Source organism: Carcharodon carcharias, chromosome 13 (assembly GCF_017639515.1).
Source record: "Carcharodon carcharias isolate sCarCar2 chromosome 13, sCarCar2.pri, whole genome shotgun sequence".
In the NCBI taxonomy this organism is placed as follows: Eukaryota; Metazoa; Chordata; class Chondrichthyes; order Lamniformes; family Lamnidae; genus Carcharodon; species Carcharodon carcharias.
In genome coordinates this window covers 135,812,641-135,839,416 of record NC_054479.1, presented here as the reverse complement: position 1 = coordinate 135,839,416, position 26,776 = coordinate 135,812,641, and positions in this window count along the sequence as shown.

Here is a 26,776-nt window from a genome sequence, read left to right as displayed (position 1 = left end):
AACGTATATTAAAAATCCATTCTCAAGCAGTGCAAATGGAGTATTGTCAGAGCTGTTGTATTTCAGATGAAGTGTTAAACTGAGGACCATATGTCCACTCAGACGGATGTAAAAGATCCTTTTGGAGAAGAACGGGTGAGGGAAGGAGGTGCGGGGTGGAGTGGGGGGGAGATGTGGTGGGCAGATTATCCCCAATCTCCTGGCCAATATCTTTCTCTCAATCAAAATCATAATAACAGGTTATCTGGTCATTATCACATTGCTGTTTATGGGAGCTTGTTGTGTGTAAATTGGCCACCATGTTTACAACATTGCAACAGCGACTATACTTCAAAGTACTTGACTGATGGAAAGTGCACTGTGAAATTCCTGTGGCTATGAAAAGAGACTACATAAATTCAAGTCTTTGTTTCTTTTTCATCTTCTTAAGTTTTAAATTGAGGAACCATCATCACTAACTCCCCATCCAGATAAATCAGTCATTTCTTGGTCAGCCAATAAAGGTCTTGGTATCTTTACAAATCCCTATTAAAGCCCCTCTTAACATTCTCTACTCCAGTGGAAGAAAGAAGAGTCTCCTTATAACATTGAATTCAGGGTGTATCAGCATACTCTATGCTTCTAGTGACCTTTCTCCAATAGGATACCCAAAACTGCACACAGTACTCCTGATATAGCCTAACAAAAGCTTTGTATACATTTGTCCTTAATCCTTTATACTTGTACTCTCTATTCTAAAACCTCAAAATGCCATTGTTATGTGTTTATCTATTTGCACTCATAATTCAATAGAATTATATTTCAGAATTTGTAGGTTTCTGTTCACTCACATCTTTCAGCAGCTTTTCACTCAATGTATTTCTTCACATGGACATTTTCATTGCTAGAGAGAGCTTATCTTCTGTTATTCTAAGCAGAATTCTTTATTCAGGTCTCAGAGATGAGAGGATATTGTTTTTCTGATCCTCATAATCAGACTTTAACAGCAACCGCTTGCATTTATATAACATCTTTAACCTAGTAAAATACCCCAAGGTGCTTCACAGGAGTGTTATCAGATACAATTTGACACCGAGCCCCATGAGATATTAGGAAAAGTAACCAAAAGCTTGGTCAAAGATGTAGGTGCTAATGAATGGCATAAAGCAGGAAATAGAGGTAGCGAGGCAGAGAGTTTTAGGGAGGGAATTTCAGAGCTTAGGGCCTAGGTGGCTAAAAGCATGACAGCCAATGGTGGAGCAGTTAAAATCTGGGATGCACAAGAGGTCAGAATTGGAGGAGCGTAGAGATCTCGGAAAGTTGTAGGGTTGGAGGAGGTGCAGGGGGTTGCAAAGATAGGGAGTGGGCGAGGCCACGGATGGATTTAAACGCAAGGATGGGAACTTTAAAAATCAAGATGTAAACAGACTGGGGGCCTTTGGCAGTCAGCAGGCACAGGGTAAGCGGGACTTGATGTGAATTAGGATTGGCACAGCAGAATTTTGAATGAGCTCATGTTTGCAGATTGATCGGTAGCAAGTTAGCCTGGAGTCACAAACCTAACACTTTATCAGTGATCAACCAGCTTTTGCATTGTGTGGACCAGGAGTTCTGCTTATATGGCAGGGCATTAAACATTTAAGAGACCTATCCCCCAAAGTACATTATCAATCCAAGTAGGCATCAATTAAAATGTAACAAAATTCTTCCTACAATTACAGAACCAACTACAGGTGCTTCCTTGATCTCATGCTTTAAATGTGGCCAAAATCAAAACTTTTAGCTTGTAGATTTACATTAACGTTTAAGATCGAAGACTCCCTGAACTGCACAAATGATTTAAAAAGTGCATTGCCTGACTGCTTTCCATCAGTAACTCAGCATGAGCTGAGCAATTTTGCCTGCAGAGATGTTACAAATCTGATGAGCTGATTGCATTGCTAAAAATGGAAGGGCTTGGGGCATTTGAACATCTGGGGCTAGTTCCCTCAAATGGGCCAAACAGTACACAGATTTTTTCAAGACATCTAGAAAGGCATGGACTAATCAATGACAATCAGCATGGCTTTATCAGGGGAGGTCATGTCTGACTAACTTGATTAAATTTTTGAGGCTTTAACATGGAGGGTCTTTTGGAGCACTTTTGATCTAATTCACATGGATTCCGTAGCAAGTTTTTTGACAAGGGCCCACACAGCAGATTGGTCAGAAAATTAAACGCTCATGGGATTCGAGGTAGCAAGTTGCATCCAAAACTGGTTATGGTTGATAGGTGTTTTTGTGACTGACGGGATGTTTCCAGTGGGACTACACAGGACTCAGTATTGAGTCCTTTGCTGTTCATATCATAACAATTTAAAGGTAGGGGGTATGATTAAGACGTTTGCAGATGATACAAATATCGGCCATGTAGTTGTGAATGAGGAAGAAGGCTGTAGAATTTTTAAAATATGCATGGACTGGTCAAGTAGGCAGAAAAATGGTAAATGAAGTTCGATCTGGAGAGGTGTGAGATATTGCATTTGGAAGATCAAACAAGGCAGGAGAATAATGGTCGGATACTGAGAATTGTGAAGGAACAGAGAAACCTTGGAGTTTGTGTCTACAAATCTCTGAAGGTAGCGTGACAGGTAGAAAAGGTGGGCAAAAAGACAAATGGAATACTTTCCTTCACTGACTGAGGCTTTGGGTAAAAGGGCCGGGAGATGTTGCTAGATCTGTGTAAAGCACTAGTTAGTCCACCGATGGAGTACTTAGAGTTCTGGTCACTGCATTACAGGAAGCATGTGGTCATTTTAGAGAAGGCACAGAGAATATTTACAAGGATGTTGCCAGGAATGGAGAACTTTAGCTATGAAGAAAAATTGAATAGGCTGAGGTTATTTTCTTTGTAACTGAGGAAGCTGAGGGAGATTCAACTGAGATGCATAAAATTATGAGGGGTCTAGATAGAGTGGATAGGAAGGACCTATTTCCATTTCCAAGAAGTTAGGGCCATGAATTTAAAGTAATTTGTAGAAGAATTAGAGTATGAGATTTTTTTTCAGCCATGGGGTAGTGCTGATCTAGAACTCACTACCTGAAAGGCTGTAGAGGCAGAAACATTCACCATATTTAAAAAGGAACACTTGAATATGCACTTGAGGTGCTTCAACCTACAGGGCTACAGGCCAGGGGCTGGAAAGCGGGATTAGGCCGATTGCTCATTTTTGGCTGACACGGACACAACAGACCAGTTGGTCTCCTCCTGTGCCATAAATCATTCTTCAACCATAAGTGAAAGGCGTTTGACAAGCCAAGAGATTTGTTGCGGGAATGATGAAATTACCTACAGTTCAGCACGATTGACACTAAATTGGCAATTGCAATCACTCAGACAGGCCCCAAAAGTAAGCATCATTTTTGTGCTTCCCCCCCCACCCCCCCCTTTCATCTTAAATGTGTTTTAAGGTTGAATGTTTATTAAAATAACCGGCTTTTGATTTTTGAAGCCATTTGCTCCACACCTGGTTTGAGTTTTATCAAAATGACTTACAGCCCATGTCATGAAACAGACAGGCTTGTGAAATTGTTTTGGGGTGGTGCGGGGTGGTGGTGGGGGGGTTTGGGGGGGTGGGGGGGTGGGGGGGGTGGGGGGGCAGTGCTTGGGAGGAGGAGGAGGATCGAGATGAAAGTGACAAGTTAGTTGAAATACACAAAGGCAAGATGTTTTATAATTCAAGCTTCCCATTTGTAAAAAGTGTTGGCTGGGATTTTTCTGGTCCCGCCCTCTCAGCGGGAAATTCCCAGAAATTCCTGCCTCAAGTCTCAATGGGTTTTTCGCTGGTTCGCCAAATTTTCCACCAAGCCCGTGAAGGGTCCCACGAGCGGGTGTTGCTTACGCTCTGAGGGTTAGGTAAGTTCATCCATCAGCTATTTTTCGTCGCTTTATTAAAATTTAAATTTAACAATTAACGGAGCAATCGTCAGCGATTCTTCGTGGCCCGGCCGACCTTACAGCTGGCAGACGAGCCACTCGGCCAGGCGGCCTTTACAACGTTTGATGAAACCTCATCCAAGGGCGGGTGGAAATCTCCGTTAGGATATAAAGTGAAAAGGGATATCTGGGGACAGCATTCTTATGAGGTTACGCTTTCAGGTGCTGGATGGTGCTGCGTGGACATTTTTTGCAGCATTTTTGTGCCTTCTTGTATTACTTGGAGCTCTGCAGCTCCCTGGGGCAGCCCTCTGCCTTCAGGGGGCTGAGCGGAAGCGCCCACCCAGCACCTGCGGTAACGTCATCACCCACCCTCTCTCCGCCCCCCCCCCCCCAGCGCGTTTCACGTTGGCTGGCCGGTAATATAGCCAGCCAGCGTGAAATCACGGTCGAGAGCCGATTGCGGTCGGGGGGCCTGTTTCCCGACCCCTCCCTTGGCCCACCCATCGCGCGTGTGCCCAGCGAGTGCAAAATTAAGGCCAATATTTCTCAGGCCAGAAATTTTAAAGCCAGCAAGATTTCGGATTCGGTTAATGGGGGATGTAAGTAGACAGAATAGTACTTCATGATAAAATACTTGTCATAGCCAGGTTAATGAGACAATTGTTTTCATCTTGTGGGACTAGGGGGGACTGCAATGGAATACAACAGCAGTCAGCTTAGATATTGGAAAGGATGACTTTTCTCAGAAGGTTTTATTGCTACGCAAGGTGGAAGTTAGAGATCCTTGAGAACGGTCTGCTCACAGCAAGTCAGGGAAGCATAGGTTAATTTATAGAATTACATACCATTTATTGAACAGGAACAACCCATTTTTCCCAAATGGCCCATGCCAGTGTTTATATTCCACAAGAGCCTCCTACCATCTTACCTCAGCTAACCCTGTCAGCATAGTCTTTTCTCCCTCATTATCTGGATTCCCTTCAAATGGGTCTGTGCTATCCACTCTGTGGGAGCGAGTGCCACATTCTCACCACTCTATGGTTAAAAGTGTTTCTGCTGAATTCCCTATTGGGTTAATCTTATACTTATGACCTAAAACCAGAAAAGGCTGGAAAAATACAGCAGATCACTGACCTGAAACATCCGTTTCTCACTCCACAGACCTGCTCAGTATTTTCACCATTTTCTCTTTTAAATTTAAGATTTCCAGCATCTGCAGTATACTTCTGAACCCTAGTTTTGTACTCCCGCACAAGTGGAAGCATCTTCTCTATATCCATCCATAGCAAAACGCTTCCTAATTTTAGGTTTTCCTCTGGCCTCCTTAATCAAGGTCACTTTAAATTAATTTAATTAAGTTCACCTCATGTCGGACCCTGCATAATCATGGTCCTCCCTGAATTTGCTTGATTGCTTGTTGAAGTTGGAGAAGAATTCCCCACATTTATTCTTTAAATTGGTCACTGCTTTTAATCTCTCAGATCTTTCTACCTCTCTCTGGGGGAGGGATTGGCAACAGCTGGTGGTCATCATGCACTAAATTTCAGCATCCAGTGGTTAGCGTTAGCTTTGATGGGCCTCGAGGTTTGTTCTCATCCTTCTTCACTTACATTCATGTTCCAGAATTCTTCCTATTTCCCACGAGACTTTTCATATAATAAGCAGCAGCTTACAGGAACAAATAAACGGAAGTAGGCCATTCAGGCCCTTGAGACTACGGTGGATCTGCCTCCCAACTCTATCCATCCACTTTGGCCAGCAAGATTCTCATATATTTTTAAACATTTTTCTTCTAGATGGGATGTGAGTCTCGCTCCTATGCCCATTTTTTTTATTGTTCATTCCTAATTACCCTTGAGAAGGTGATGATGAACCACCTTGTTGAATATAACTGAGTGGCTTTTTAGGCCAGGCCGGAGGATAGTTAAAGTTCAACCACATTTCTGTGAGTCTGAAGTCACAAATAGGCCAGAACAGGTAAGGAAGGTTTTTCCTTCCCTAAAGGATGTTAGTGAACCTAGGAGGCTTTTACAGCAATCCAATAGTTCCTGGTCATCATTACCGATTATAGCTTTTTATCCAAGGTTTTTTATTTTAAATTCAGATCCGTTAACGTCAGCAGAGGGTTTCAAAAGGGGGGCAGGGATGGAGGGTTGGCATGGAAGATTGGTACTTTTCCTATATCCTTGGTCCCAACCTGAAATTGTCCAGATTGAGAAGCTTAACTACGGGGGCAAGTTGCAGCATTTACTGAAACAAAGTCCCACTGGCCTTGAGGAACCACCTCAGTGAGCTTATGCAGTGAAATGCTGAGCCATACTGGTCAGAAAACGTTTGATCCAACACCGCCTGTGCTCCATTTGGAGATCTCATCACTGGAGTAAGACTGAACCATCTGGCTTCCCTCACCCTAGGTTAAGTCGGCAGGGCTCCTGCCCTTGATCTTTACGGCCAGAAACGCAGTTTTGGCAATGTTCAGAAAAGAACAGTGGATTTGGCTCTGATCCTTGCCGTGCAGGAACAGCTTGTTGAGACTCACCATTATGGCTGATACCCCAAGGGTGGTCATTTGGTCAAAGGGCTGGAGGTGGGGAGGAGGCAAATGCCATCTATGGAATCATACCAGCAGGAAATGAAAAGCCTCCAAGATGACAAGAACAACAAAAAAACATAGCAATAAGAAAATAGCAGCACCTTTCCTCCCACAGTTAGTGTCAGAACGTTTCACATGGTGTGTGTGTGTGTGTGTGTGTGTGTGTATGTGTGTGACTTGGAACTGGTACACGTCAATTAAAGATAGTGGGCCAGAACTTCCGAAGAACGTCAATCATAGTCAGATTGCTATCTACTCCTTTTTACTTACCTTAGTCGGGAGCTGCATATTTCTCACCCAACCTCCCAACTCAGGCCCCCTCAGGTTTGGATGGTGGGCAGACAGAGTGGATGGGACTGTGGACCTCAAATACCTGCCCCCAGCCTCGCCACCCCCCGGCCGCCCTGCCCTCCTGCCTCCTGCCCAGCTCCATGGCCTGCTCCTCAAAAGGCGTGAGGCGCTGCAGGAGGGCACGCTCAACTCCAGTCCTCTGGCGCTCCCAGGCACTGTGGTGAGTTTTTGCCTGCAAAACAGAAAAGAGGATTTATTGGGGCTGATCGCTCATGTAGTCTACAACCACAGTGGCCCATCTGAGGCCTCCAGCGGCTCCTGTCCACACTACTGGTGCTCAGTCCCAAGAAGATAGCATGGCTGCTCCCAACCCCCTCCCCCAATGGCCACCTTAGACACATCTGGTGTCCATCACTTTGAATATCACACGGCTCTTAGCGCCCATGGCAAGGAGGCACAGCTAGGTGCGGTGCCGATGACAGCAGATGGCACTTGCCCAAAACACCTTCAGGCACCCCTTGCACCATCTCATTACCATCAATATGACACGTGTTGGAGTTCTGAGTATGTGTCTAGCTACCTCCCCTGCAGGTTGCCCCCAGACTACTCAAATGCCACAAAGACCAACATATGCTGCAGGGAGAACCCATCTTCTCCTCAACCACTAAGGCTGTTGTAAGCATGGTCTGTACCCGTTTGTCCACCCAGCGTGTGACAGATGCCCTATGCAGTAATGACAGCAAGATATGGTGTGGGGGGGGGAGTCAAAGGCTAAGGCTACCTTCTGGGTCAAATGGCCAAGGCTGACATGGTACTCACCCTTCTAGAGCGCAGCAAATCATCGAAGCTTTTCCGCCAGTGTGCCAGTGTGTTGCACATCATCATGGGCACTTACAGCGTCACCCACCTTCTCCCACGCCTGGCTGGTGACATGGGGGGCCCTCCTCCTCTCATCCTCCAATATAGAAGGCGCCGACGGATGCCCACCTCTTGCAGGATGACAGCAAGACATGCTTCCAAAAATCTGGAGGCACAGTACCCGCCCCCCACCCCCCCCGGTGGCCTCTCCTGCAGCCTGCCCCCCTCCTCCTGTTCATGCTGCTGTCCACTCGCACCTCCCTCCCTCTCTCTATGAGTGTCCATGGTGCACTGCTTCGCAGGCTGCCTGGCCACTTTTTATATAGGCTTCGACTCCCCATTGGAACCGGTGGTCTGAGGCCGCCTGCCCCCGTGACTATTTTCCCGTTCTCCACGCTGGCCCACAGAAAATGACGGTCTGGCCCGTTTCTCCAGCGGCAATCGGCCACCCGCCCACCACCAAGTCGGTCAGGCCCGCCCAACCGGCAAACGGAAAATTCTGCCCAACATATTTTCTAAATTATATAAAAGTTTATTAAAGAACCGAACATGCAATTCACATTTGATGGTAAGTCAACTGCAACATTAATAGTTCTAGGCAAAGAAAGTATAATCTTGTTTCTGATAGAGAATCCAGGTTTCAAGTCTAAATCATGTTACAGAGAGATATTTAAGATATCCGTCTATATTTAAAGTGGTATTTGCCTTAAATCCGCGAGTAGAAAGCTACATAGTCGAGCGAGATACTTCTATCCCAATGAAGGGGAGAACTGTTGTCACTACACTACAGCAGCTATACCTTTACCTTGAGAGACATGGGATGAATCCAACAAATCTAAAAATCATACTGTGTGGTTCCAAAATTTATACCATGCAACAGCTGGACCACCAGAAAGCCTGTTGAGCACACATGCTGGACATCATCCTCTGTTTCACCCACATCCTTCATTCTAGTTGACATCTTTCATGCAATCAGGATACTGAGAGATGAATATGGTGCCAACTTCCTTGCTGCACTCAGTTTCCAGGATACTGTTGACAAGTGATTTAGAGGCATCCTTAATCTTTACAAGGTGAGACTTTATTTTCCTAGAACTGTCAATGTTGCAATTGATTTGCCATCAAATATGAATTGCATGTTCAGTTTTTAAATAAACCTTTATGTGATTTAGAAAATATATTGTTTCATATAGTCTTCTGTATCCATTGTTAGACTGCAGTATTTTACCATTTACCATTGCCTTGCTGAGGCCCATTCTTTTCTTTACAGGGCTGCCTTGTGTTAGAGGAAATATCATATCCTATGCAAGTTACAGGGTGGGTGTTACACAGCTAGTTACAGGGTGGGTGTTACACAGGTTTTAGTGTGCTTGAGCATACAATTATTCCCAGGCATGTTTATAAACTTCTGAACCTTTGCCCAGTGATGAACTCTGCTTTTAATTTTTAATCCCTACATCATAGGAGAATCACTCCTTTTAATCTTGTAACTCCATATTTACAGCTGGATTCCTTCAGAGGAGGAGTGGTGGGGATGGGGGGATTAGTCAGTGGGGAGCTGGGGGGAGGGGTCACTACTATATTTACCCAGGAGCTATAAGTGGTTTTAATTCTTCTAACTTATCCTGGGTAACTATTCTGCTAAAAGAGTCAGAACCATCCAAAGTCTCTGATTTAAATCAGAGTATTGGATGGTTCCCAGTGCAGGGTAATTGCCCATCGGAAGTTTGAACTTCCCGGGCAATTACTGTGCAGTCCTTGGCGTGGGACTTTCCAGGGGGTCCCACAGCGCATCGTCTGGAGTACCTCCTGGGTACAACCCCCGGGGAACAGAAGTTCTGTGGTGGGCCAGTAATTTCGAGCATTACTGGAGCATTTGTGCATGTTTGCGCCTGGAGGCTGATATCTTTTTTTTGCTCGTTAAGCAGCAATTCATGTGAAATATGCAATTTTGCTTCATTTCTACGTCAAGTGATTCAGCACCATTATTGCAGCACATCTGGCTGGCTGGTCAGTTGTGCACTATAACAACATCTTGCATTTATATAGCACCTTTAGCACAATAAAATGTGCCAAGGTGCTTCCTTGGGAATGTAATCAGACTTAAATAGATACCGAGCCAAAGAGACAAATTAGGACAGGTGACTAGTTGCTTGGCCAAAGAGATTGGTTTTAAGCCGTATATTATAGGAGGAGAGAGAGGTGGAGAAACAAAGGTGTTTGGAGAGGGAACTCAGAGCTCCAGGCCTAGACAGCTGAAGGCAAAGCCATTGATGGTGAGGCAAAGAAAGTGGGGACAAGAGCTAGAGGAAGTCAGAATTCTCAGAGGGCTGTGAGGCTGGGGAAGGTTACAGAATCAGGGAGATAAGAGGCCATGGAGGAACTTGATTGGGAGGATGAGAATTGGTGGACCGAGAGCCAATGTAAGTGAGTCAGGGATGGTGGAAGACGAAGACTTGTTACAATGCAAGTTAATAAACTTCAGCTCCCAGAAGAGATTATTATTAAGCCTTTGTTCCTATGATTGTACTATTATGGGGGAGAAACGTAACTCTCATTTAGCATAATGGTCTATGGGCTAAGATCAAATTGAACTCTCTAGTGTGTGTCCAATTTTGTGTCCATCTTCTGGGATATGCCATGTGGAGCTGCAGTGCCTCCATGTTTCCAGGTTGGAAAATGGACTTGGCTGCTCACAAGTCACAGTGACAGAGTCCTGCAAGCTGGTCCTCCACATGCTATCTGAGGCATGAAACCTTGCGTGGCTGGGGGAGTGTGTATGACCCCTCAAGGGCCCTAAAAATAGAACGCAAATAATGATGAAGAAAATTGTTTTCCTGCAATGCGGCACTGTGGCCCTGCCAACTGATTGATTGGAGTCCCAGCTTAGTGTAGTACTTAGCTCTCCCTGCCTCAATTGCAGTAAATATAAAATCTGTACATCACTGGAGAAATCAACTGCAGTCATTAATGAAATACTGTAGAAACACACAGTTTTAGCCAAAAAACTAGAATGGGTGTGGGGTGGCAAACAAAACATTAAAGATTGCAGAATAACTCTTGTGCATAATCCTATGAACTAAACCATCTGGGTATGCATCTGTTCCCTAAAGGTTCATTTTGGCACTAACTTGTTCCACGTAGCATGTGTTAGGGCAGATTCATGTACTCGCTGCTTGTGTAGCGAATTCAGTTCTCAGAGACTGACCTAATATGAAGAGATGTCCTGTACATCTGTTCACAGCACACATAAATCGTCCAGTGCAATAAAATACACAATAGTCTTGTTCCATAAGTAGTGCAAAATTTATTATCTGACAGTCTGGGAGGGTGGAACTTCTGTCTATTGTAAGCCGACAACAATCTGTTTAACATTACCCCAGGAATGCTACTAAAATATATTATACCAGGAGGCCCAGGAAGAATGCAATGAATTGAAGTTATGAATAAAAGTCTGCAGTAGATGGCATTGGGGTTAAATGAGTATAATGGATATGACATAGAGGTCGCCCCCCCCCCCCCGCCTCAAGGGAAGACTATTTCAGTCCACTTGGCATTTTTGGAGAACTTAGGGCTTGTTTCATTAAAGATGATCTGCTTTTGCCAGAAGAATTAATGCAGCGGAAAGATAAGTATCTTTCAAGACTGAAGACGAATGAGAAGAGTTGGGTAGTTTTGTGACATATATGAAAGTGTTCATGGGAAAAGGAGTAGGCTAACCAGCTCTGATAGCCTGCTCTGCCATTCAGTTAGATCATGGCCAATCTGTACCTTAGCTCCATAACCCATGATATCCTTACCTAATGTGTTGATGTCAATCTTGAAAGCTCAAATAGCATCTACAGCCCTTAGAGTGAGAGAATCCCAGCTTTTCACTACACTTTTGAAAAAAATGCATCCTGGTTTCCCTCCTAAACGGCCTGATTATGTCCCCCTCTTTCTTGATTCCTCCACCCGAAGAAATCATTTCTCTATATCTATATCAATCAAATTATTTAACCATCTTGATCTAACCACCCCTTAATCTTCTATACTCAAGGGAATATTATGCAATCATCTCTCATTACTTAACCCTCTCATCCCCAATGCAATTCATGTTGTGATGTGCTGGAGAAGCCAGAAGGAAAAATGTTTGAACTCTGAGTGCTGGAGCTAAATACTGTTTTGAAAGAAGATGATTTTATCTTTAGTGGTAACCTGGTAGGGTAGAAGGTTCACTTGACTGATACCTGGAATGGGTGAGTGTAGGGGGGGAGGTAGCTATCTTATGAAGAAAGGTTGGACAGGTTGGGCCTGTATCCATTGGAGTTTAGAAGAATGAGAGGTGACCTTATTGAAACATATAAGATCTTCAGGGGACTTGACAGGGTGGATGTGGAAAGGATGATCCTCCCTTGTGGGGGAAACTAGAACTAGAGGACACAGTTTAAAAATAAGGGGTCTCCCATTTAAGATGGAGACTAGGAAATTATTTTTCTCCCAGAGGGTCACAGGCCTTTGGAACTCTCTTCCCCAGACAGAGGTGGAACAGGGTCATTGAATATTTTTAAGGCAGAGGTACTTAGATTCTTGACTGACAGGGAGAGTCAAAGGTTATCGGGGGTAAGTAGGAATGTGGAGTTGAGGCCATAAACAGATCAGCCATGACCTTATTGAATGGCAGAGCAGGCTCGAGGAGTCGGGTGGTCTACTCCTGCTCCTAATTCATATGTCCATATGCTCTTAATAACCGTCTTTTATAAAACCAGCTCACATTTTATTCCATTGATTTCAATTAGTACCACTTTCTGAATCAGAGGTTTGTGGGTTCAATTCTCACTATGGAACTGTAACACATAATCCAAGCTAACACCCACTACAAGGAGAATAACTTGCATTTATATAATGTCTTAAATGGAGAAAATAATTCGAAGGTACTTCTTAAGCATATTAAAGAAATGGACACAGAGCCAGATAAGGAGATATTAGAGGTGTGACTGAACAAAATGGCCTAAGAGGTAGGTTTTAAAAGATGAGAGGGAAGGGAGAGGTAGATAAGTTTAGGGAATATCAGAAATGTGCTGTTCTTTGGGTATGACCTTGCATTAAGGCTGTTCAATCAATTGGGGTAAGTGTTAAAGATTGTGTAACACTATTATTGTATGACACTGAACAATAGGCTGCCTTTAAAGGGGATAATTGTGGGTACTGTAAAGGTACGTTTCCATGAGCAGAAAGGTAGGGCAAACAAAGACAAAGCTCCTTAGATGACAAAAAGTTAGAGAGTAAGGTAAAGAAGTAAAAGGGTACATATGACTGGTGTCAGATAGATAACATTGCTGAGAATCTGGCTCAATATAGAAAATTCAGAGGACAATTGAAAAAAACAAATAAGAGAACATACACATGAACATACGACTTAGGAGCAGGGGTAGGTCACTGAGCACCTCAAACCTGCTCTGCCATTCAACAAGATCATGGCTGATTTGGAAGCAAAGAGTGAGTTTGAGAAGAGACTGGCAGCTAACATAGAAGGCGATCCAAATGTTTTCTATAGGTGTATAAAGATTAAAAGAGTGGTAAAAGGAGGAGTGGGGCTGATTATAGACCTAAAGGGGGATTTACACATGGAAATAGGGAGTGTGGTTAAGTTGCTAAATGAGTACTTTGAGTCTTTACCAAGAAAGAAGATGCTACCCATCATGGTGAAAGAGGAAGTTGTTGAGAAACTTGTTAGGATTAAATTATAAGGAGTGGATATTAGAAAGGCTGGCTGTACTTAAAGTTGATAAGCTATTAGGACCGTATGCGATGCACTAAGGGAATTAAGTGTGGACATTGTGGAGGCACTGGCTGTAAGTTTCCTCCTTAGATACAGGGGTGGCGCCAGAGAATTGGAGAACTGCAACTGTTATACCATTGTTAAGGATAAGTCCTGCAACTCCAGGCCAGTGAGTTTAACCCAGTAGTGGGCACACTTTTAGATACATAATTCTGGTCAAAATTAACAGTCACTTGTCCAAGGAAAGCCAGCACGGATTTGTTAAAGGAAAATTTATTTTAACTAACTTGCTTGAGATTTTGATGAGGTAACAGGGAGGGTTGATGAGGGTAATGCAGTTGATGTGGTGTACATGGACTTCCAAAAGGCATTTGATAAAGTGCCACACAATGGACTTGTGGCAAAATTGAGTGACAGGAAACAGAGTAGTGGTGAATGGCTGTTTTTCAGACTGGGGGAAAGGTTATGGGGGGATTCTCCAGGGATCGGTATTAGGACCCCTGGTCTTCCTGATATATATTAATGACCTAGATTTTGGAGTACAGGGCACAATTTCAAAATTTGTGGATGACACAAAATTTGAAAGTATTGTGAACCATGAGGAAGATGGCATTAAACTTCAAGGACACAGAATGGTTGGTGGAATGAACAGACAAGTGGCAGTTGAAATTTAATACAGAGAAGTGCGAAATGATTCATTTTGATAGAAATAACTGGGAGAGGGATTGTAAAATCAAGGATACAGTTTTGAAGAGGGTGCAGGAGCAGAGGGACCTGGAGATATATGTGCATAAATCATTTTGGGTGATGGAACAAGTTGATCAAATGGTTCTTAAGCATATGGATCCTTGGGTTGAAAAATAAATACATTAATTATTAAAGAAAGGAAGTTATGTTAAACCTATATAAAACACTGCTTCAGCCTCAACTGGAGCAGTACGTCTAGTTCTGGGTAACACACTTGAGGAATTTTGTGCAGTCGTTAGGCAGAGTGCAGAAATGATTCACGAGAATGGTTCCAGGGACGAGTAACCTCAGTTACATTGGTAGATTGGAGAAGCTGGGACTCTTCTCCTTGGAGAAGGTTGAAGGGAGATTTGATAGAGGTGTTCAAAATCATGAGGGATCATGGCAGAGTTGATAGAGAGAAAGTCTTCCCATTGGTGGAAGGATGAAGAACCAGAGGACACTGATTTAAAGTGATTGGTAAAAGAAGCAATGCAGCATGAGGACAAACCTTTTTTTTGCATAGTGAGTGGTTAGGTTCTGGAATGAGAGCATGAGGGAGGCAAATCCAACTATGGCTTTCACTAGAGAATCTGAAAACAAAGAAACTGCAGGACTATGGGGAAAAGGTGGGGGATTACACTAGATGAATTGCTCCTGCAGAGAACAGACTCAATGGGCAAAATGGCCTTCCACTGGTGTTGTAACCATTCTATGGCTCCAACCTATCGTATCTGGAGCAATATGGAATATTCCAGTATCCTGGCAAATATTGCTTCCTCAATCAACACAGCCTAAAACAGATTAATTGAGTTTTAATCTCATTGCTTTTTACAAAATCTTCCTGTGTGCAAATGCCTACTGCTTTTACCTAAACAGTAATAGCCACTGCACATCAAAATTGTTTATCAACGGCCAATGAACTGTATTAGAAAATTTCAGAAAGACATGTTAAGGGACTCCCTCAGCACTGATTGCCTGACCATTCAGCACTCCCTCATTACTGACCCTCCGACAGTGCAGCTCTCCCTCAGCACTGACCCTCCGACAGTGCAGCTCTCCCTCAGTACTGACCCTCCGACAGTGCAGCACTCCCTCAGTATCTAATTGCAACCCTTTCTTTATAATTTGCTTATTTTACTCATAGCAGTTGGTGGGGGTGGCGGGGGACAGGAAATACACTTCTTTCATCTTTCTGGTTCATCCAATAGCACAACCTTCATCAAGAGTTTAGCATTTAGTCACACTAGTAAAGTGCTAGTGGTGCTATAGTACAAGGGGTTCATCGTTCTTTAGCTGCAGTGCCTCGGTGATAACTTTGCTTGATGCTGGAGGGGCAGCTCATGAGCATATTTTAATGAGACACTACACATGTGGAGGACCACATGGATCAGGGTCAGAGTCTTATGTGATTAACCTGTGATTAGCCACTATTTCTTGTGTATGTAGCCAAGGGATTTGAATGAAAAATCAGTAAAATTTGGGAAATGACAGGTACCGGTGTGAACTGGTCTTGTACACCTTAAAATGGAACTCCAGTTTGGACCAGCACCACTCTTTTGCAGGTTTTATTGGTTTTTCCTTCTGTGGGGAGGCAATGAAAGAAAAAAACTATTGGTGAATTGGCCATTGGAGGCCTCATGAAAACCAAAACATGGAGAATTCACCCAGGGTTAAAATGAAACATTTCGGATGTGGGCCTTGGTTTCAGCATCTGTTGGAAATGTGCACTCAATATCTGAAGCATAGCACAGAAATATGGAAACATAGAAACATGGAGCACCTGCTCCATCATTCAATATAATCATGGCTGATCCTCTATCTCAACGCCATATTGCTGTTTTCTCTCCATACACCTAGATGCCCCTGATATCCAAAACATCATCAATTTCTTTCTTGAATATACTCAATAACCCGGGCTCCACAGTCTCCTGTGGTGGAGAATTCCACAGGTTGGCCACCCTCTGGGCAGGATATTTAGGTAAGCGAGCGGGGGTGGGGGAGGGGGGGGGGGGGTGGGTCGGGTAAAATGATGCGGGGTGATGTTGAGCGGAAATCCCAATGTCACCCCGCGTCATTGCAATTTTCAGGTCAGCAGGGGTGCAGACGAATTAGCTGTGCACCCGCCAATCTGTCAACGTCCTAGTGAGGCCATTGACAGAGTCATTAACCTCATTAATGGACCCGTCCGTCCAACCTTAGGGCCGGAAGACCTGGCGAGCCTAAAACCTCATTGTTGGGCGGCATGAGGTTTCATGAGGGTTTTTAAAAATTTAATAAATGTTTGATTTAAAGTGATGGACATGTCCCGACTTATGTGACAGTGTCACATGAGGGGACATGTCCGGGAAATTTTGTTTTTGTACCTTTACCATTTTAAAATTTGGAGCTGATCAACCTGAGGCAGCACTTAGCTTCAGGGAGATCAGTGCGCTCTTTTGTACGCCTGCGTGAAAGAGCGCACTCTCGGCTGAGGGTATTCCCCCCCTGCCTGCATAAGCAGACATCACGCAGGATGGGCCTTAATTGGCCTGCCCACGTAAAATGGCGGCGCACTCACGACTGGGGGCGCCGATCAGAGGCACGCCTACCAGCGCGCACTCCTGCACTTCTCCCCCGCCGGGGTAGAATTCTTCCCTCCGAGTGAAGAAATTTTTCCTCATTTCAGTCCTAAATGGCCTGCCCCATAACCTGAGACTGTGGCCCCTGGTTCTAGACTCCCCAACCAGGGGAAACATCGTCCCTTGCATCTCGTCTGTCTCGCCCTGTTAGATTTTTATACGTTTCAAACAGGTCCCCTCTCATTCTTCTAAACTCTAGTGAATACAGGCCCAGTCAAACCAATCTCTCCTCATGCGATAGTCCTGCCATCCCTGGTATCAGCCCAGCGAACCTTCACTGCACTCCCTCTATGGCAAGTATATCCTTTCTTAGATAGGGAGACCAAAACTGCATGCAATGATTCAGTTGTGGTCTCACTGTGGCCTTGTATAACTGGAGTAAGACATCCCTACTTCCGAACTCAAAATCACTTGCAATGAAGGCCAACATACCATTTGCCTTCCTAATTGCTTGCTGCACCTGCCCATCTATTTTCACTGACTGGTGTTCAAGGACACTTAGATCCCTTTGCACATCCAAATTTCCCTATATATCACCATTTAAATAACACTCTGCCTTTCTGTTTTTCACACCGAAGTGTATAACTTCACACTTATCCACGTTATACTGCATCAGCCATGTGTTTGCTCACACCCACAACTTGTCTAAATCACCCTGAAGCCTCCTTGCATCCTCCTCACAGCCCTGCCCAGTTGCTCAGGTACATCATCCACCTTACCGAGAGGTTTCTTTCAAATTTAGGCCTGTGGGCCTTTTCTGGCCTGAGATACATTTCCTGCCATCTTTGGCCTACTGGGGAAAGCCTTAGGGGAAAGCCACCACTCCTCCCCCTCTCAGGCCTCAGATGAATGTAGCTCTCTGGGTCAGGTGACATCAGCAGAGCCCAGTTCATATATTTGAAGGAGGACCTGGTCAGCTTCGGAAATGAATCCTTTCCAACTGCAATTTAAAACTGAAGCAGCTGAACTGAAGGTGGGCGTGGGCATTGCCATTGTCATTGGGCATGGTCCTAGCTCATTAGGTACCCCCTGTACCCACACTGGGGTGAACTGAGCACTTTCGAGGATGAATAGACCTCAGGCTGATGCGTCCAATAATAAGGGACCCCGATACCCAGACTACGACAGCACACTGAGTATCCACCACCACACTACCCGTGCCGCAAGCATACATCTTATCAATCTGTCTGACAACCTAATGCAGCATTCGTGCGTTTTGTTAGCATACCAATTAAAAAGAAGTACTTAAAAATAGAATTTTATTTGGATTTAAAATTAATCCACGGATAAAAAATGTTTCAACTGTCTTTGCCCCTTGAACTTGCAAAATTGTGAGATGTTCACTGCAGACCCCCTGTCTGAGTCTTTAGCTGGCTAACGTGCTGACTAGCCCGGCAAAACAAGCTGCAAGATTGGGCACTTCTACAGCGTGTTAAGCCTTGGGAATTCGTAGCCGGGACTCAGAATCACTAATAGCTAACCCTGAAACCCCACAATCTTGACAGTAATCTGACTTTGATTCACTTTCTCACACTATGCCTCTCTTCAGCAGAGTAAAAGGCGGTGTGAAAGCTGCCCTGCAGGTCACGCTGACACCATCAGTTCGCAACTGACTGATCACAAGCAGTAATTCAATACCGTAACGTACTGTAACCACAGGCTGCCCGTAGCTTAGACAAGTCAATTGAAAAATATTGCTAAGCGTTTCTGTCTAAATTGTACTCTAATTACTTGTGCTTGCTTGTGCCAACATTTATAAATGTCTTTTGAGGAGAACAATGCCAACTCTCTCTGGAATTGTTTAACAGGTTGACAGAATTACATTGTTAGGCTATTGACCGAATAGTTATCTCTGTGCTTTGAAAGCTGTCCATTGCAGAAACAATATTGGAGTCCAGCAGTGAGTTCCTGTGTCCTCATAACCTTCAATTCTGTTACTAATCCATCTTGTACTGTGTGTGACCTCACCCAAGAAATCACAGAAATGTGTGTTCCTGGGGAATTGTTTTTTTTTATCTACCCTGTCACCAAGAAGTGTCCACGGGAAATTAAGAACCAGAATTAAGATTCCACCGGAAAATATTCAGCACATTCAAGCATAATGTAGCAGATTGACCCCACTGATGGTGTGATGTTGCCCACTTTAAACTCCCGCAATTTGTTTCTCAACGTTCCTCAGGAGCTCTGGGTTTCGTGTTGACTTTACTTCCAGCAGCCTCGTTCTTTTGGTTGCTGATACGACTTGAGCTGCTAAACAGCTTAGCTGAGGCAATCTGCACTGCAAATCATAAAGGGCTAGCTGGACAGTTAGACAATTATTAAAATGGTGGAGTTTATGTGAAGGGCAGCCAGTGGTGAAAAGAGTATAAAGGGTATAGAGAGGCAAATCAGCGAGCAGTAATTAATTGATGCCAATATTTGAAATTAGAAGCCTATGGATTTTAGAAAGGAGAATGGAATTGTATTCTAAAATGAAAAATACAGAGTACAGATACACAAGGCGAAAGTTCAAAATCATAGTACTTATAAAATATTTAGAAAAAAATAAATGCATATTTAACTAGATTTTCAAAATGATCAGAAAAGAGTTGCCACATTTTTCATAGTTGCCCATTTTTATGAATAATTTTGTGTTTAACTGGTATAAGTGTTGCTATTTGGAGATCAACCAAATTGAGAAGTAAATTTCCCCCTCCTCTCCCATCCCTGCACCAACTCTCGCCCCCTTCCTGAGCGTGTTGACATGACAGCTGGATGGTTAGCCTAGGAAAAGCAAAACTATACTTTGTATTCTAACACTTTTGTGACAGATTTTTCATCTCTTGTTCTTCAACCATTTTTGCTCCCTCCTTTGAATACCGCCACTGAAAATTTAACCTGATTTATTGCCTCTGCCTCTGGAATGGTCAAATGCATATTAGGATTACATGCCAGGAATTTCTTTTCTTATCCCTTTCTGACTCATTGTTCTGTTTTTATCAGAGGTGGGGAGTGATTTAGATAGTCTGTTTGGATTGCAGCCTGTTTCCTTTTATACAAGAGTGTTGCTAGCAACAGAAAATAACACAAGATTTGAAATATTTGTGCCGGACTCTCTTTATGGACATGTGTTCACAAGCTTGTACTTCAAAGTTCCTCAAAAGTGGTCCTGTTACGGAGATAGGGGCATTATCCTTGTTAAAAGTTTGGGTGACTTCTTTTGGCTGTTAGTGATTGGAAATAGAACGTTCCTTCGCTTTTGACCAGATACGAAGAGAAAACACCGACACCAAAATCCGCTACAGTCTAAAACAGTATCAACAGTATAAAATCCATCAAATTTCTACTTCTCTTTAGCCCCGAAGAAGAGTCAGACAGACTCGAAACGTTAATTCTGTTTCTCTCTCCACAGATGCTGGCAGACCTGCAATTTTTCCGGCATTTTCTGTTTTTACACCATGATCCGCAACACATGCTTTACCCCCACAGGCAAACACATTCAGCTATAACACGCTGACATTCGCATTTGCTGTTCTTGTGACCTTGATGGGACAGTATGGAATTCTAGTCATAAATTAGATGACACCACCAACAAAAGCTTTGCTTTAACCCTTTCTTGGCAACATACTGAAAGAGACTATTGTGGCCCACCCGACCTGGCCCAAAGTTTCCAAAAAATCCCATACACTGCTTTAATTTGTAAGCCTCTGATCAAGCTCCCTGCCATATCTCTTCAGACAAAAAGCAGTTTTCTTTCATGCTTTTTATATATTATGTGTTCTTGATTTTGTTTTCTCCTCCAGAATCTTAAATGTAAACACAAACCATTTAGAAAAATGAGTTGTTCAAAAGATACTCAAGTACCCAGGCCAAGATTTTTGCCACTATGGGAGGGAGGCCTCTCTGTCACAACAAAAATGGCAGAAGTGCCCAAAAATCCTAAGACCCGCCGGCGAACAGGGCCTTTCCCATTTTCGCGGAGGTAGGAATGGGGGTGGTTCACATTTCATGCATGAGCTGTTCATAAGAACATAGGAAATGGGGACAAGAGTAGACCATTCAGCCCCTCGAGCCTGCTCCGCCATTCAATAAGATCATGGCTGACCTTCTTGTGTTTTGATTTCCACATTCCCATCTAACCCTAAAAACTTTGATTCCCTTGCCTAACAAGAATCGATCTACCTCTGCCTTAAAAATATTCAATGACCCCGCCTCCACCACCTTCTGAGGCAGAGAATTCCAAAGTCACACAACCCTCTGAGAGAAACAAATTCTCCTCATCTCTGTCCTGAAAGGGTGACCCCTAATTTTAAAACAGTGCTCCCTAGTTCTGGACCCACCCACAAGAGGAAACACCCTTTCAATGTCCACCTTGCCAAGGCCGTTCAGGATCTTTTATACTTCAATCAAATAACCTCTCACTCTTCTAAACTCCAGTGGAAACAAGCCCAGTCTGTCTAACCTTTCCTCATAAGACAACTCACTCATTCCAGGTATCAATCTAGTAAACCTCCTTTGAACCGCCTCCAATGTGTTCACATCCTTCCTTAAATAAGGAGACCAAAACTGCACACACTATTCGAGATGCAGTCTCACCAATGTGCTGTATAACTGAAGCATAACATCCTCACTTTTATGTTCAATCCCTCTCATAATAAAGGATAACATTCCATTAGCCTTCCTAATTACTTGATATACCTGCATGCTAACTTTTTGTGACTCATGTACTAGAACACCTAAATCCCCCTGCACCTCAGAATTATGCAGTCATTCTCCATTTAAGTAATACTCTGCTTTTTTGTTCTTCCTGCCAAAGTGAACAACTTCATATTGTCTCTTATTAAATTCCATTTTCCAGATCTTTGCCAATTACTCAACCTATCTATATCCATCTGCAACCTTCTCATGTCCTCTTCATAACATACTTTCCTACCTATCTATGTGTCATCTGCAAACTTAGCTACCTTGCCTTCACTCCCCTCAACTAAGTCAATGATGTTAATTGTAAAAAGTTGAGGCCCCAGCACAGACCCCTGTGGGACTCCACTCATCACATCCTACCAGTCCAAAAAAGACCTATTTAAGCATACTCTCTGCTTTCTGCCAGCCACTCAATCTTCCATCCATGCTAATATGTTACCCCCTACACCATGCGCTTTTATTTTCTGTAATAACCTTTGATGTGGCAACTTATCAAATGCCTTCCTGAAATCCAAGTACAGTATAGCTACATGGTCCCCTTTATCCACGGCACATGTTTCTCCTTCAAAAAACTCCAATAATTTGCTTAAACGCTATCTTCCTTTCACAAAACTATGCTGACTCTTGCCGATTGCCTTGAGCCCTTCTAAGCGCCCAACCATAACCTCCTTAAATGATCGATTCTAATTACTTCCCCACGACAGACATCAAGCTAACTGGCCTATAGTTTCCTGTTTTCTGCCTCCCTCCATTCTTGAATAGAAGGGTTATATTTGCTACTTTCCAGTCGGATGGAACATTTCCAGAATCTAGTGAATTTTGGAAAATTGACACCAATGCATCGACCACCTCATTAGCCACCTCTTTTAAGACTCTAAGGTGGCCAGCCACCTCCCTCATGGAGGCAGCTGGTCATTTAAATCATCAGCTGCCTTTACTGAAGTCACATTTTTATATCCCAAGTTTATGGAACCTGAAGTGTGCAGAGTATACCCGGTAAGAGCATGTCTGAACTTTGTGCATTTCTTTGAATAACTTTCTTCGAGAGCTAAGGTATCCCTTTGGATCTAGACACTTTTGGAGGAGATCAGTTACCCTTGAGGGAGTTAAAGAGCCCTTTGGAATTGATACAGTTTGGCATAAATGTTCATTAAAAAGTGTAAAAACTCATTAACTGTCAAGCTCATTGGAACTATCTACAGACCTGTCAAAATCAACTATCTAAACTATCAAAAGCAACTATCAAGAGGACATGTCAAAGACAGCTATCAAGCTGTCACAGCATTTAAAAGTCCCGCCCTTTAAATCTTCATAAAAATGCCTAGAGTGTTAAAAAATATCATCGCTTGCTATTTCACTCTGTCTGATGACATAAGGCTAAGGGCTTCCATTACTGGATTAGTGCTGCATGATTGCTTTCACAACCATCCACTATCAAGTAGGATGTCTGCTATTCCAGTTTGATTGACAGCTGAAATGATGATAGATTCTTTGCTCTTCCATCTCCTCCTCAGGCAGCTTCCCTCCCCATTGCAGCGTGACGATGATGAAACCTGAGATCTAGGAAAATCCAATCGCTCTTGCATCCTGGCTCTCCTGGTCTTGGGCGAATTGGACAAAATTGTGTGCCCTTGTGAAATTGGCATCCATGACCTCATGGATGCATTTGTGGGCGGAGGCTTGTGATATCCCACAGAGCTCACCTGTGGAGCCCTGAAAGGAGCCACTGGCATAGAAATTGAGCACCGCTGTCATTTTCATGGCCACTGGCAGTGAATGCCCTCCATGTCCACATGGCGCCAAGTCCTACAGTAGTTAGCAGATATGACCGACCAGTTCCCTAGACATGTGCAATCTTTGGCAATACTGGTTCTCGGTCATCTGCAGGAATGAAAGACGACGTCTATGGATCCTGGGTCTAGCTAGGCATTGACCAGCGATGGCTTGCTGTGGCTCTTCAGCAGCATGTGTGGAAGACCCAGCTGCCCCTTCTTCCAGAGGGTGCTAATCCTCCCTCTGCGCAGCCAGGCAGCTCTGTCGCTCTCTTCTACATCATCTTCGCTCTCTGTATGCCATGAGGCATACAGCTAGTTCACCAGTCTCCATGATCCTGGTGTACTCCTCCTACAGGATGAAAGAGAGAGACATGTAGGTTAGCATGGGCGTACTAAGAACTTCTCTTGATTAAGTCTGAAGGCCCCTTAACACATCCTGGAGAGTGCTGGCCACCACTTGGATGGCCAGAATTTAGTGCGCTGTAAGGCTGTCCAAAACTCCACCCACCTCTGCCCCACTCCACCCGACTGATTGGCAGCAGCTTTATCCATTGGACTGCATGTTGTGCTCTCAGCTCAGGCACAGGCATTCTCCTAACCCACACTGCAAGGCTGCACTGTTAGCTTGAGCCACAGGGGAGACTGGTTCAAACCGGGATAATGACATTTCGAGCAGCTGTGAGTGCCTCCACCAGAGACTGCTCCATGGCCAGTTTTAGCGAGGAGATTGTACAACGTGCCCAGTTGTCCAACTGTTCCGCAGTCCACTAAAACACTCATTAGTTTGCAGTCTGTGCCCAAGGGGTTGAAAACTCTGGAGCACTTGGAGGCACTTTAATGCCTCTGCATTGCCTGAGTGGGCAGGGAAGCTAGAGACCTGACTCCAAACACATCAATGTGGCTGTCTCTGATCTGTCTCCGCAGCAGAGGATCAGTCACTTTATTCAAGGTGTCACTGATGCATGGCCGCTTCCCTCCACCATGAACCCCCCACCCCACCCCCTGCCACCTCACACATGCTGGGGGTTCTGTCTTCAACCGCAGGACAGCCTGCGTGAGTGATCCAGCCGGGAGGAGGTGGGAGGGGTACTATTCCGACAGCCTTATAACGATGTGCTGCTGTATTTCAATGATGTCCCCAACATCTGATGGTGGGAAATGGGGCCTGTCATCAACAGGCTGAGCGGACGATTGCAAACTGGTTTCACAATGTAGTGAAGCCGATTTTTGGCCTTTTCGTCATATTCTCCGCTCTCACCATCAAACACGCCGGATGCCAGTGGGCAGGGACGATTTCACCCACTGAGTGAGTTGGCGTGGTAGGTGTAAGGGCAAAGGGTGGTTGTTTGGGGGAAGGGGTTGGCACGACTTTGTGTTAAGTTGACATATCGGCTATCGTGGGTTGGGGTGGAGGGGCATAGGTTGGTGTGGAGGCTATGAGGGGCCATGGGGAGTGACTACTGGGGCATAGGTTGGCACGGGGGCTTTAAAGGGCCTTGGGGGTGGGTACAGGGGCATAGGTTGACATGGAGGGTATAAGAGGATATGGATGGCGGGTACAGGGCATGAGGTGGCATGGATTGGCAAGGATGAAGCATGGAGAGTATGGGTGGAATTGTCCAGATATGCACTAAGGTGGTAAAAATGATGTTTTACATGGCTTTTCACGTCAGTTAGTCCCAATTCCACCTCATTAATCGTGCATTCCCGGGAAACATGCCATTTCAATGGTGGGTGGGCTCCAATTCATCACGCCCGGCACCACATTTGAAGAGCAGCTGCGCATCCACCTCTCAGTACTTCCAGCCCAGGGCTGCTGCAAGGAAGACGTGGCCCCGAAAGGCAAGAACTTGCAAGCCCCCAGTCTAGTGACGCATCCCTCACATGCCTTTTGGAAGTCCTGGAGGTCCTCGTGGTGTCCTCTACACCTGCTCTGGCCACAGGACAGGCAGCAACATTACCAATCGAGCTTGGTGGGCAATGGTAGTGATGATCAGTGCCAACGCTGCACAGAAGAGGCTAGCCATCCAATGCAGCCATCACATCACTCTAAATCCAAACACTCAAGCCCCTCACACATTCACTGGCATCTCACTCACTGCCAACTCAAGGGACATCGCCTCTCACTCTCTCACACACACCCTCACGCCTCCATCTTGCCTCATCTCATCTGGAGGCTGCCTCCTCAGCCTTTACCATCTTGAGGCCACTGGCACAGATCAACATGTGCCTCCACACAAGCCCTGGGATAAACCCTTTCCCCAGTACAGCCCTTACCCTACAGTCTCTTCCCCAAAAGCTGGCCCTGCCGCTGTTCAAAAGCCACCCCCACCTTGTGGCTGGTCTGGTGGGCAGGGATCTGCCCGCGAGCCCCCTAAAAGTGATGTGGCGCTTCCTGCAAAGCTTGGCACTGATGTCCGCATTTGCTGCGTGAAGCAAGGTAGATAAACAAACCTCGAAGCCCCGAGCGAGGTGCAGCCCACCAGGAGCACACCGCTTATGTACAGTTGTGAAACGCACCGGCAATCGCACCGATGTGCTCGGATGATACAGCGTAGGGGGAGGATCCCAGTGAGCTGGGCTTATAATGGGATGCAGATATATTGCAATCACAGCGTCCTGGTTAGGAGCTGTCTCCCCCACGTCGCAGGTTGACAGGGCAGCCATGCAGCGCACTCACCTCTGGCCATCCGAGAAGTGGCCAGAACTCTCCGGAAAGTGTTAAGGGGCGGTCACACAGGGCCAGGAAAGGTGCTAATTGCACCCATACTAACCATATCTCCCTCTCTCTTTCACGCTGCAGGAGGACCACCTCAGGAGCATGGAGTCTGCTGACCTAGACCTGAGAGTGAAGAAGACGGAGGAGAGAGCGACTTAGGTTCCTGGCCGTGCAAAGGCAGGGGCAGCAACCTCAGGGAGAAGGGGCAACAGGGCCTCCCATACACACTGCCCAGGAGCGATAGCTGGTTGGTGCCAAGGGATACCCAGGGTCTATAGGCACCACCTGCCATTCCTGCAGATGACTGAGAACCATTGTCACCGATGACTGCGCATGTCTAGGGGCTTGGTGGCTCACATCTGCCACTTACTCCAGGACTTGACGCCAAGGGGACATGGAGGGCATCCACTGCCACTGGTTGTGAAAGTGACCATGGTGTTCAATTTCTACCAGTGCCTCCTTTCAGGGCTCCACAGGTGACTTCTGTTGGATTTCACAATCCGCAAATGCATCCATGAGGTCACAGATGCCATCTTCCCGAGGGCACACAACTTTGTACATTTCGCCCAGGACTGTGACAGCCAGGATTCAAGGGCCACTGGATTCTCCCTGATCTCGGGATTCCCACAGGTACAGGGTTCAATTGACTGCACCCATGTGGTGCTCTGGTCTCCATCGCTACACAAGGTGGACTAAATCAACCGCAAGGGATTCCACTCACTGAATGTGCAGCTGGTATGCAACCACCAGTAATGCATCCTGCAGGTGTGTGCGCACAGTTTCCAGGGAGTGTGCACGACACATACCTCCTCAGTCAGTCACAGATCCCTGGAGTCTTCCAGGGTCCACAGAGG